Genomic DNA, 6,018 nt, shown 5'->3' on the forward strand with positions numbered 1-6,018 from the left:
CTTTGCTCTTCATATTGGATATCAGCAGTGCATTATCCTGATGGAACTCTAGGATAGATTACTCACACTCTTGTTAAAGGTGGACAATTTGTTGCCCCTCCAGCAATAATACTACAGCGGGCCCATTCCTTGAATGAACTGAGGAATTTCTGAGCAACCAAAATACATAAGGAACATGGAAATACTACACAACCAGACTTGATCAGATAACTTAATTGTCATTGTGACTAATAGATGTAAACATATTTAACTTTCTAAGGTATTTTTTTTTAAACTTAAAGTCCTTAATATAAAGGTTTTATTATACCACGCAATGGCTTGTGATCCCTAAATACTTCCAGTTTGTAATTTAGATTGACCCAGAATGCATTAGGAAAGTTATCACAACATGGATTTCCCTTCTAGATAATGGATATCAGAAGTTGCATCTCAATTCATACTTTCAAACATTGTCTTTGAATCAGAAGGTATTGGAATGTGGCAGGGGTGGGTTCCGGCAGGCACTACTGCCGGTTTGCTTATGGGCGTGCTGTAGGCGTGGATGCGTGGGCACTTCACGCACATGCACAGTGCGATAAAAATTGTTCTGCGCATGTGCAGAAGTGAAAAACAAGATGGTGGCACCTATGGCGCCGCCTGGAGAACCGGTTTGGGGGCGTGGCAGGCTTGGGTTGCTGCCGGTTCCACTACCAAACCACTACCAGTTCGGCAAAACCAGTCCAAACCGGTAAGAACCCACCACTGGATTGTGCCCATATCAAAGAATCTGATAAATGGTCTACACAGATTTCATTGATTATGATAATTAAAGTACACAGGCAGAAACACAGATTGGTTTTTTTGCATCCAGCAACCTAGGAACAAATATGCAATCTGTCTTTCTGAGTAAATCAGTTAAAATTCTATGTTGTTCAACTAGACCGTTTTTATGTGTTTTGTTGTTATGTTTCCTTTTCCTTTCAGTGAAGGCCTTGTCCTTCACTTATTTTCTTTTTAATCCAATATTCCATCATATGTTATCCTCCATTCTTCCAAGTATATTGTGTCTAGGGTGATTTTTACGAAATATCTTCTCAGCTTCCTTGTCACACCCTCTGTTTTCCAGCATTACTTTCTTAGACTTCAGTATACAAAAACAGCAGCAATATTTGTCCATTTTCCTCATAGAAGAGTGACAGCAGATATGCTAGCATTTTTGTTCCATGATTCTTAGAAATTGTTTTCAGTTGAGATAGATAGATGATAGATGATAGATAGATAGATAGATAGATAGATAGATAGATAGATAGATAGATGATAGATAGATAGATAGACAGATAGATAGATAGATGATAGATAGATAGAGAAATCAATTAAATAATTCTTCATTATATCAGAACAGCTTACACAATTGGAGCGAAAGACTTCATTATCACCATAAACATAATATAATGTAGACTGTTCTTTTTTCTGTAACAAATCTGCATATGGTTGTATATTATTCAAATAAATAGAACTTTTAAAAGTGTATTGTAAAAGATTGTATTGTAACCACAGTATTCAGGCGAAACACTAGTCGTCAAGGGCTAGTCTTAGTAATTTAAAAAAAAGGAAAACATAACATTTAAATTTAAATTCTGTGTATCTGTGATAATGGTCCAGTAAAAACTAAATTACTCTTAATTATTTTTAATATAAGAATTTTAAATTATTTCTAATTTAAACACATACATATATATAGAATGTACGTTTCTTAAATTTAGTACTGATCTTCATTGAATTTATTTTCAAAAGTTGGGAATGAAAACTAACCATTTAAAATATTAACGGAATATATTTTCAAGTACTGTGGTTTGAATGAAACAAATCATTGCTTTCCTTTGGAACATGTAAACTGTTGTTAAAATTGTAGGTCTGTTCACAACCATCAGTGTAATAAAACCCGTTGATTATAAGTATATTTACTTCCAAGTAAAAGTGCATGGTATTTTACTCTGTAAAATCCTCACCTTCCATACATATTATAACTGGAAGATTTAAAAAAAAAACACTTTATGTTTGAAAATAGAACTCTAAACTGCAAAACCATCCGTGTTTTTCTAAAGTTAGTGAGGTGAAACTTTCAGAGCAAATGTTAACTTTTTCGCACTAAACATTGCATATGCTCTTGAAGGTGTCTGAATTAAAAAGTTGCAACACAGCTCTAAAGTTTTTCACATTCACAATTTCACATTTCAGATGCAAATCACATGGAGGTTAAATTTGGATCAGAATCTTCTTTGCAACCTAAATTCTCTCTCTAAATTGTTATTTCCTTGGTAACAAGCTGATTTTTTTTTCTATTTTTGCAGTTTTACTTTTTCACACCTACTTTTATTAAAGAAGCATTTTCACTCACCTATTTTCGCAAGAGAAGCCAAGAGAATCCAAAGTGTAACTTCGTACGGTATTTGCACATATTCATAGTCCAAGGTGAAAATATGTAGCCTCTCATCTCGTCCTGATTCTGTAGCATCAAAGGGGTCAGCTTTCAATAAAGCACTAGAATTTGTATGAGAACGTTGCAAAGTCAAGTCTCCAGCAGCAAAATAACTATCTAGGTTGGATAGCAGCAACAAGCAGCTAAAAATATTTGGACACCCAAATATCTTAACAGCCATGATGAGAAGAATTTTATGTATGGGATGTCTTCAAGGCTGAAAACTTGCTTTATCTTGTTAAATTCCCATTTTAAGTCAGAGTCTTTAGGATCGTTCCAGCTTTATGTAGGTTGTTGCTCGGTCTTCTCAAACTCATTCTTCTAAATTTAATTTAGAAAGACAAGACATTTTCAATATTTTGTTCTGCTGCCACAGCTTTCAATTGAAGCCTTTCACTCCATTTGGAAGGAAAGAAAAAAAATACAATTTTATGGCTAGTGGTACAATTATTTGTCCGAAACTACTACAACATAATCCACCAGACTCTCTGAGTTACAAAGAATCCAGAAACAGAAATATTTGACAGGTCCACCTCCAACAGGAGTTTTTCCAGGTTTACTTACAGTGAATCACTTCTGGGTTTGTGGCAGAAACACATCAAATGTTATGTTAGAGACACCTAATGGAAATAACAAGACTTGCAGCCATGAATTCACCGGAAGACACCAGGATGTGGTTGGGATTATCAAGGGATCACTTTTACTTGTTTCTTTGTTTTGTTTATTTATTTGTTTTGTGGATTTCTTTTTTATTGCCTCAATCGGTTGCAATTTAAACAATGTACAATATTAAACTTTGAAAAAAGAGTACATTTTCATGACAGTATACAATAATAACATCTAAATGGCTTCATTACACAAACAAACATACATTCAGGTGCTGGTAGATATTTTAACAGTAACACAGTGGAAAGGTATCTTAGAGGTCATCTAGTCCAACCCCCTGCTCACACAGGAAACCTATACTAGGGATTCGACCTGCTGACCTTTCTGATCGACAAGCTTAGCATTTTACAAAAACCAAGGACTTTACAGATAATAGCCAAAACCTGAAATTGTATCTGGAAACAAATCATAGGCCATGGTAACACAGGTGTTACATTATGCAGGTAGTCCTCAAGTTATTACCACAATTGAATCCAAAATTTATTTTGCTAAGTGAAACATTTGTTAAGTGAGTTTTGCTCCATTTTATGTCTTTTCTTGCCACAGTTCTTAAGTGAATCATTTGCTAAGGTAGTAACATGGTTGTTAGGTGAATCTGACTTCCGCATTGACTTTACTCATCAGAAAGTCACAAAAGGGGACCACATGACCCATCATGCATATGAACCAGTTGCTAAGCATCTGAATTTTTAACATGTGACCATGGGGATGCTCTAACGGTCATGTGAAAAATGGCCATAAATCACTTTTTTCAGTGCATCATAGCGTTGAATGATCACTCCATAAACTGTTGTATGCTATGCTACCCATAGCTGGTTATTTTCTATTTCTCCAAATGAATGATTACAAAAAAACTAATGCATTTTTTATGTCATCTTTTGTATATACAGAGCAACTTTTGCCAAAAGCACCAAAAACTGGTTCAATGACCATGGGATTACTGTGCTTGATTGGCCTCTCCATTCTTCCTCCATACTTTGGGTCCTTGGTTTCCAAATGAGATGCAAAAGTTGCTCTCATCAGAAAAGAGGACTTTGGACCACTGAGCAACAGGACTTTGGACCACTCTGCTTCATTAAGACCAGGGTCAACGCAGCCGTCTACCAGGAGATTTTGGAGCACTTCATGCTTCCTTCTGCAGACGAGCTTTATGGGGATGCTGACTTCACACTGCCAAAAGCACCAAAACCTGGTTCAATGACTGTTGGATTACTGTGAGAATCTAAGGGGCATTGCCAAGAAAAAGATGAAAGACATGAGCCAGAACAATGCAAAGAGTTGGTCCCTACTAGTGGTCTGGAGGGGACATCGGAGGCGGGTCTTGAGGTTCCATTCTGGGAGGAGTTTGACTCTGTTACTTCCAACGATATGGACAGGTTGCGTAGGCGACTGCGCCACCACATGTTTACTGGACCCGTGTCCCTCCTGGCTTGTACTGGCATCCTGGGAGGTCACACGAGGCTGGCTCCAGGAGTTAGTCAACGCTTCTTTGAGTGAGGGGTTCCTGCCGGCCGTCCTGAAAGAGGCGGTGGTGAGGCCCCTCCTCAAGAAGCCTTCCCTGGACCCAGCTTTGCTAGCCAACTACCGTCCCGTCTCCAACCTTTCCTTTCTGGCGAAGGTTGTAGAGAGTGTGGTGGCACAACAGTTTCCACGCCACTTGGAGGAAACTGATTATCTGGACCCACGCCAGTCCGGTTTCCGGCCCGGCCACAGCACGGAGACGGCATTGGTCGCGTTGGTAGATGATCTCTGGAGGGCCAGAGATGGGGGCTGCTCCTCCATCCTGGTCCTATTAGACCTCTCAGCGGCTTTTGATACCATCGACCATGATATCCTATTGCATCGACTGGAGGGGTTGGGGGTGAGGGGCACCGTTCTGCGGTGGTTCTCCTCCTACCTCTCTGGCCGAGCGCAATTTGTATTGGCAGGGGGGGCAGAGGTCGACCTCGAGGCCGCTCACTTGTGGGGTGCCACAGGGGTCGGTCCTCTCGCCTCTCCTGTTCAGTGCATATATGAAGCCGCTGGGCGAGATCATTCGTGGGTTTGGGGTAGATTACCATCTGTACGCAGATGACACCCAGCTGTACATCTCTACCCCAAACCACCCCAACGATGCCATCGAAGTGATGTCCCGGTGTCTGGAAGCCGTACGGATCTGGATGGGAAGTAACAGACTCAAGCTCAACCCATCCAAGACTGAGTGGCTGTGGCTACCGGCGCCCCGGTTCAACCAGCTTACTCCATCACTGGCCATTGGGGGCGAACATCTGGCCCCCGTGGATCGGGTACGCAATTTGGGCGTCCTTCTGGATACCCGGCTGTCAATGGACAACCATGTGACAGCCATGGCCAGGGGAGCGTTTCACCAGGTTCGCCTGGTGCACCAATTGCGTCCCCTATTGAACCGGAGTGCCCTTCGCACAGTCACTCATGCGCTTGTGACGTCCCAGCTAGACTACTGTAACGCTCTCTACATGGGGCTCCCCTTGAGATGTACCCGAAGGCTGCAGTTGGTTCAGAATGCGGCCGCGCGGGTAGTTTCGGGAGTCTTTAGATACTCCCACGTAACATCTCTCCTGCGCGAGCTACACTGGCTGCCTGTGGCTTTCCGGGTGCGTTTCAAGGTGTTGATTATCATCTTCAAAGCGCTCCATGGCACAGGACCTAGTTATTTGCGGGATCGTATCCTGCCCCATACATCCCTTCGGCCGATTTGCTCACACAGAGAGGGACTCCTCCGGATGCCATCCACTAGGCTGTGCCAGCGGGCGATGCCCAGGGGAAGGGCCTTCTCTGTGATGGGCCCGACTCTCTGGAATGACCTTCCCCCTGACATTAGAACGACTACGGACCTCCGCTCCTTCCGCCGGAAACTTAAAACCCAACAGTTTCAT

The sequence above is a fragment of the Natrix helvetica genome (genome assembly GCF_964273705.1).
Source record: "Natrix helvetica genome assembly, chromosome: 3".
Lineage (NCBI taxonomy): Eukaryota > Metazoa > Chordata > Lepidosauria > Squamata > Natricidae > Natrix > Natrix helvetica.